This window comes from Dendroctonus ponderosae, unplaced genomic scaffold (genome assembly GCF_020466585.1).
Source record: "Dendroctonus ponderosae isolate FM_Combo_2020 unplaced genomic scaffold, Dpon_F_20191213v2 Dpon_F_20191213_1, whole genome shotgun sequence".
NCBI classification, from domain to species: domain Eukaryota; kingdom Metazoa; phylum Arthropoda; class Insecta; order Coleoptera; family Curculionidae; genus Dendroctonus; species Dendroctonus ponderosae.
The window spans coordinates 34,874,635-34,882,282 of record NW_026017110.1 but is presented as its reverse complement, the minus strand read 5'-3'; the positions used below and the strand labels follow the sequence as shown (position 1 = coordinate 34,882,282).

At 37.8% G+C, this 7,648-nt stretch overlaps 1 protein-coding gene across 1 annotated transcript in view; it reads left to right on the top strand.

Moving 5' to 3' along the window:
- LOC109541573 (adenosine receptor A2b-like) overlaps positions 1–7,648 on the top strand; it is a 184,470-nt gene that overhangs the window by 18,504 nt on the left and 158,318 nt on the right. The window contains exon 2 of the mRNA XM_019910453.2: positions 3,506–3,525. The gene's annotated coding sequence lies outside the window, so the exon portion shown is untranslated. The remainder of the gene's footprint in view (positions 1–3,505; positions 3,526–7,648) is intronic.

Genomic DNA, 7,648 nt, shown 5'->3' with positions numbered 1-7,648 from the left:
ATCGAATTTTCATAGTAATTAACCAAATCACATTTCTGTATCAATCAATCTATGATACTTTGGCAAAAATAGAGGTTGCCATAACGTTCTCAAAAACCAATATTCTTCATAATTCAATAACTAGTCCAACCGAACTTCTAAGAGAAATCAACCAACTACATCCCCAACTACACAATGAGAAGTTGCCAATTAATGTCAATTCTCAACAAATAACAAATTTAGAAAACTTGATAAAAGTTAAAAGCTTCAGGAGTTCGAAGTAATTTTTATTTCAGAACTTCCATTAGTCGAGGCGGAAACATACCAATATTACAAATTGTTTCCTTCTCCAACTCCCAAAAACAATTCCTTTCTAGTCAATATACCCTTTAAACCATACCTGGCCCTTAGTGAGAAAAAGTACTCATTTGATAACGAAAAATGTCCAGAAATACAAACTAATGAATTTCTTTGTAAACGAACAATCAGCCAGACGATAGGAAATCATCCACCTTGCACTGTCCAACTTATAAAGTTCCAGTCAAACGTCACAACTTTTCATCCATTCAAAGTTAAAATTAAAGAAATCCAATCGACCAAAGTAGCCGATGGAAAATGGTTAATCACAGCACCCGAAGAAGTAATTGGCAAATCAAACTGCCAAGACCGTCAAGACACTATTCCAATCAAAGGAACATACCTAATCGATTTACCACCTGGTTGCACCGCTCAATTCAAATCACCAATATTTGAAAATTTTGAGTTAAAGCAACTACAATTTCAAGAAGTCAACCTACCTAATTTGACTTGGACCACTAATAGAACACTTCAAGCAGTATTCAATCCACCTGCTCTTGAATTGAATAGCATGAACCTGAAATCAACAGAAGACATCCAAGCCCAGCTGAGAACCCAAGCAATCCAACTACAAAGAATGCAGACACCCCTATATGTTAACCTTACTAGCATATGGACTATATTATTATACATCGCATTATTTGCATTTCGTTGCTATTTACTACATAAATTGATTTGTAAGAAACTTAAGACCAAATCGGAAAATAATCAAATGAAATTAAAAAAACTTCAATTTTCAAATGAAATTACGTCACTTTGATGATATAATTTCATCTAAGGCCGAAGGAGTTATGATATCCTATTTAGCCAACTTCAAAAATTCATGATATTCTATTTCGCAGCTAAGCATAAGGAAATATCTAATTATGCTTACGAGGTACATAATGTTCTTTAGTTTCACAGATAGCATGTAAACTCATCAGCATTAATTCAGTATATATTCTCACAAGCTTGTAATAACGAACAATTGTATCTTGAAGCTGAAATCCATATCAATCGTAATAAACATTGTTTCAAAAACTCCCTTTCCAAGGAAGTGATTTTAACTACGTGCAGTATTGCGGTACAAATACTGCAGAACAGTACTTTAATATTGCAGTAATTATTTTTCAAACTGATTTTTGCAGGCGTATGTGTGAAAATAGTGAAAGCTATATTACCGCATCAGCTTGTTGACCGTCCAATATCTCTCTATTATCGCGTTTTCGCAAAAGTGTTATAACAACTTGTCACGCTCATTTATGCTGTAGAATTGTCCCGTTGAGTGCTGGTTGCACCTTTTTCGGACACCCTTCTTGATTTTAAAATTCTACTTCTTTTTGGGTGGGACATTATGTAAATCTTCGATTCGTACTTCGTGCGCTGAATCCTCAAATGTTTCCAAGGTGTTCAAATTTTTTACTGATTCTGTGTGTTTTTCAGTGACTTTTCCATCTCGTTGCGCCGCGATTCTGACACGTTTTAGTTCTCATGACAGGCTTTAGCTAACTCGATGTTTGAGACGTTTTTTGTGTTAAAATATCTTTTTCAAGATGCAAAATACACTCACTTTCAAAAGTCTTGCAACCCTCCTGTATTTACTACATACGTTTAATTCATACAAAATTGTTTTATTGGTAAGAAAACCACTTATTTGCAAGTAAAACAAATGATGGAATAAAAAAAAATGTTTTCCCTTTTGAAATGTTGTTGAATTTTTTTATTTTCAATAGAAACTGCATTTTGTTTATTTTAAAAATGTTTGCATCCAGACTGTAATTTTCTTTTTAGAACTGATCATTCGTTGAAATTAAATCCATTTTGCCGTTTTTTTGAAGCTTTTAATCTAAGGACCCCAATGAAACGAAGATTCTTTTGTAATGAAGTGTATAATTAATCTATCGTGAATTACTCGCTCCTTCCCACCACTTTCTCTCTCATTTGTAATAATTTTTGAGCCCACTGCACGCTTAGAAATGCCAGTCCTTTATTTTGATGGCGGAAAAATACAAAAATAAGGCAACGTAAAACTTATAAGACATATGTTTCTAACAACAGCTGATTGTAAATTAGCTTTTGTAAATTTACCTTTTGTTCGTAAGATTTAGTTCTCATTTACACTCAAAAACAACCGAAATCGCTTGAGAACAATTATTCGTATTTTTCAATTGGCTGGCTTTATTCAGCTTTTCGTCAAATTCGAAATTAATTAATGCCAATTGTTTGTCAATACATACATTGTAAAAAAGTGTACATTTCTATAAGAAAGATCAAATCTAAATGTAAAACTGGTTGATGAGTAGAAAAGGGTTTATTTCTCTTTCAGACAGAACAATAATAGCACCTAAAACTTGAACGTTTTTTTTGCCAGAGCCTTTTGATCTTTTATTAAGCACGGACCTGCATATTCATCACTGAAAGGGTGCCTGCTTCCAAACATTCCTTGGGTCAGCTACCCCATAATTGCTTTTATAAACTTCGGAATCTGTTTGAAAACGAATTTTGGACAAATTGCCTTTGAAAAATATTATCGTGGACGCTGAAAACAACATCGATCTCCCATCTAAAATGAACATGTCTTCTGAATTAGGTGCTCTATGAGGGGTGTATTTTAGTCATGTGGATTATTTAGAATAGTCTGCATAAAAAGCGGTATGTTCCATAACTTTAGTTATATTAGGAATCAAATACAAACCAAATTGTAAATGAAGTATACAGTTTCCTAAAGCGGGTGCTATCATAAACGCGCGAAGAACTAGAATCGATAAAAAGCATCTGCAAACAATTTTATTCTTAAATGTTAATCCATTTTTAAATAAAAATTCGATTTTTAAACGTTTTCGCATTTAAACCGTATATTTTATTTAATCACTCTAGTTCATTATCAGTTTTTTGTTCTTTAAGTAGTTACTTCTAAGGAGTAATTTTAAGTAGTTACTCTAAAGGAAACTATTATATATCATCACTATTTCTACTATCATCATCATTCTGCATTTTTAATGAAAAATTTAAAAAGTAACATGTTCCTTTTGGAATCGCACTTTGAAACCTATTACCAAGGTGAAACTGAGACGTTGTAACCTGTTACAGAAAAATAACCGTTTAGCACACCTCTATTTCAAATAAGCTTCGATTTTTCTTTGCAACAGATATCTTGCTGTACTAAACCAATTTTCTTCTTTCTTTCCAGGTGGCACTACGCAGGTTTCGGTAAGTTTAGCATTACTTTGCCCCTAGTTGCCATGTACATGTAGAACTTTTGGTCGAATATACACTGACTCGCTTATTGTGTATTTTCGTTTGTGGGGATTTGGTTCCGATTAAACCATTGACTCATTTACAAGAATTTTTTAAACTTTGGGAATATTTTGGGATGCTTTGTATTTTTACAGTAAAGCCTCAATCCAATGGATCCGTTTATATGATGATTTGAAAGTGTTTCTATTGGTTGGAGATCTGTCAATTCATCCGTCGTCGTACTAATTGACAGATTTCCAACCAATAGAGACACTAAATAAAATAAATTAAATAAAAATAAAAAGTTTTGGAATAGTTTAGTTAAATTTAGGTCTTAGTGAAACTGGGTTAAGTTGGGAAAAGAAAAAAGCATTTTTTTTTATATTGAAATTTTGACAATTTGCTTTCCGCTTTACGCGGGTGTTCTCAGGGAGGGTCTGCCATAAGGCTAGTAGGAGTTTGGAAGTTGTGTTTGGAGATTTTTCGGGAGAATTTCTCTTTGATTAGGGGGTTAATGAGGTTTAGTTTAGATTTGAACTTTTGGTGTAGTATTGAGATGGTTTCCATTACAACGTTTGCGTGAATTTGGAAGTTGTGGGTGTGCCAAGAGGCATGAATAATTCTACGTAGGAGTTTGTTTTGGAAAGTTTAGAGTTTGATGATGTTGGAGTTGAACGTTTAGTTTGTCACTGATGAGCGTAACAAATTTGAGTTCGGATAACTTAAATGTAGAAAAGAATTTTGATTTTAGCTTTGAAGCTTTTGTGTTTTAAAAGAGGCTACAAGCTTTTAAACCATTTCAACCAGTTTCTGCACCATTTGTAATGATTTTGTTTGTATGTTCGGCGAAAGTTAGTTTAGAGTTGATTATAATGCCTAGATATTCAAGTAATTTTGTATATTCGATTTGAGTGTTGTTTAGTTACAATTTTGGAGTGTTTCGAGTTATTTCGGGAAGTGTCGGGGCATGTTAGTGATTAATTTGGCTTTAGTTTTTTCGGGTGGAGGAAGTGCCGGCCCACTCTTGGAAGTTGTTTAAATGCTGTTGTAGAGCGCAAGTAATGTATTTAAAGTTTCTGCGATAATAATAAAGGCACGTGTCACCAGCGAACAGGGCTATTTTGGTGTGAGGGTTGGAACATCAGCTGTGAAGAGATTGGAGAGAATGGGGAGCCCTGCTACCATGGAGTGGGTGGAGGAATTAGTTCCGTTTAGCAGTGTGAAAAAGCTTTCTCTTGTGAAGATAGCTTGCCATATACTGCACGAAATCTAATGGAAAGTTGTGAGTTTTAAGGAAATTACTAAGGCGGAGCACTTTTCCTGGACAGCGATCGTGACATCTTGAATTTGCCTGACTGTTTGCAGAAAGGAACCATGTTTTTGAATCAAACCCAACTGTTCTCGACGAATTGATTGGTTTTCGGAAGTTTGGACATGGAGGCGGCCAAGGAAAAGTTTTTCGGCAAGTTTCGAAAGCGAGGAGAGGAGGCTGGTGGGTCTCCAATTTTGGCGAAAAGGAGGCGTTTATCTGGTTGAGGAGTTTTTCGTAAAGGAGTTTTAGGATTTTGTTGGTGATATGGTCGGGTCCGGCGGTTTTATATTTTTTTTAGGAGGCTTGTAGTTCGGTGAGTGTTACTGGAGGAATTTGAGGGGCGTCTGAGGAATTTGTCGATGTTCGATTTCGCTGAGGATTTTTACTTCCTCCTGGAAATGTGTGTGAGTTTTGCTTCTCATGACCTTGGATATTTTCCAGGCAACCGGATCGTCTGTTGGGAGGTTTTCCAAAAGTTCGGACCACTTTACGTATTTTAAATTGCTTCTTTGAATTTGAATTTATTTGCTTAGTCGGTTGGCTTCTTGATTTAATTGAGCATCAATGAGTAAATTGTCTGGCCCTGCTTTTTAATCTATTGCTAGTTTTAATTACGCTTTTAAGTTCTTGCGAAAGGGTGACTGGGTTTTTGTTAGAGTTTTGTTTTTGAGTAGTTGCTTTGGAAAGAGCTGAAGAAATTGTTGCAGTAAAATAAGCTATTATACAGTTTAGTTCAGTTTATAGAAATTTTGAGGAGAGAGGTCCCGGGTCTAAACGTCTCCAAGGCAGTTTGACAGGGCGTCCTAGTCGATGTAGGATATTGTAGTGAGGAGGTTGTTAGTGTTTTGATTGTTAGTTTATGTTAATAATGATTAATTTTACGGTCTGAACTGAGGTAGTCGGAGTTTTGCATAGTAAAAGTTCGGTAAATGTCTTTGGTCAGGGCGATGTCGAGTATGTCAGGAGTTCTGTAGTGGTAGTGAGTCGGTCCTGAGGGAGCGTGAGTTTATAAGTTCATCCTTTTTGCGTAATTTAGAAGTTTCCGGTCCTCGGGGTTTAATGCTTTGCAAACTCGAAGAAGTTTGTTTGGAATTTAGATCTCCTGCGAGGAGTGCGGGGATGCATTTCTTCAAAATGTTTGTGTAGGCGTGTGGGTATGTGCAAAGCTTGAGGGGTTTGTATGTCGAAATTATCAGTATTTGGGAGTTTTCCATGTTAATTAGTGAGGTATGTTGAACTGAGGTGTTAGTAATTGAGGGGATCGTGTTGCAGGAGAGGTAGTTTTTCATTAATATGGCAGTGTCGCCCCTTGGGTTCTTGGGGCGGTCGTTACGATAAATTTTGTAGTTGTTAACTTGTAAAGAACTGGCAGGATGAAGAAAAGTTTCTTGGAGGAACGCAATGTTTACGTCGTTTTTCACTTTCAGGTAAGAGCAGGAACGAAATAAGGACCGTGCTCAGGCTGCTGTTTTGGTAGGTCGGTGGGGATTTTTTTGGGGCTGCGGGGGGCTTTTGACACTGGGGAACTTTGAACTGCGGCCTGTGGGGGTTCAGTCTTTTGGCTCGCTTTCGCTACGAAGGAGGTGCCAGTAGAAACTTTGATTTGCAAACTGGCCTGCTTAGCTTTTTCTTGGTTTTGAGTAAGGAAGTTGGGGTTTTGGGGCACTTGCCGAGTAGGGAGCTTTGCAATTAGTACATTTGGCCGGGATGTATCTCGGTTTTTTAACATTCGTGATAGAAGTGTTCTTGAGCACACTTGTGGCAGACCAGTTTTGCCCAATTGGAAATTGTGTGGCCGAACTTTTGATATACCGGCGATAATCTGCCAGCGTCGCAAGTATTATGCCAAGAAAAACCTATCAACTAGTGCTGTTCGGAACCGGCGATAAACTGTAGGTCCTGTTAATTGTGGATGATGTGTTCCATAAGTATGACCGGGAGGTCCCCAACGCTCTCGGAGAGAGTGTGGCACAAAAAAGAAGAATGATGGCGATGCGTTCTTTATCCAGGAGAAGGGTGTGAGTATGAAACTCAAATTTTCCGCCCGAACGGAGCTTAGTGATTGCTCCGTGGTCATCGATGGATTGGCGGTGGATCTGGATGCGCAGAGATCCATTTTTGGGGTTAGTAAAAGAGCAGTGGTTCTGTAGGAAAGAGATCGGACTTTCCGTGTCCATGTTTACAGTCCATTCGGTTACACTCCTGATGACGACAGCAATGGCTGGTTTTGGGATGGTTTGGGGAGTCGAAGTGGGGACAGACGTGGGGGTCAAAATGGCCTTTGGGCCTTGGGGTCTGTCAGCCGCTGCACCATGTATTGGTGGAACGCGGCGTTAAAGGTTTTGGGGTACTTCGGGGGGCCTGTGGGATTAAGGGCAGGGAAGTCCTCGAGTTCCATTTTTTTACGTAAACGATGCTACGGGCTGAGTTGGGACTGCAGGGGGGTTTTGGTGGAGCACGGGGTCTATGAAAATTGTGATTTGCGAATACGGTCTTTATTATTGGATGTAATATTTGAACCGAGAAGGCATAGCGCTTATGCGGCGAGATATTTGGCTGTCTTGAGGTGGTGGATAATGCCGCCACAAGTGATAAATACAATAGTTTTAGATTTCTTTATTCCTATAACTGCGCTATTGGCCGTTTTCCGGCAGATCACGTTTCGCTGCAAATCGCCAAAAATGGTACATTTGGTGTCAGAAGTGGGATTTACCAGAATCCAAGTTGAATTTTGATGGAAACAAGAAGTGAATCAAAGAAGGTAGACCCTGCAATGGAGAACCC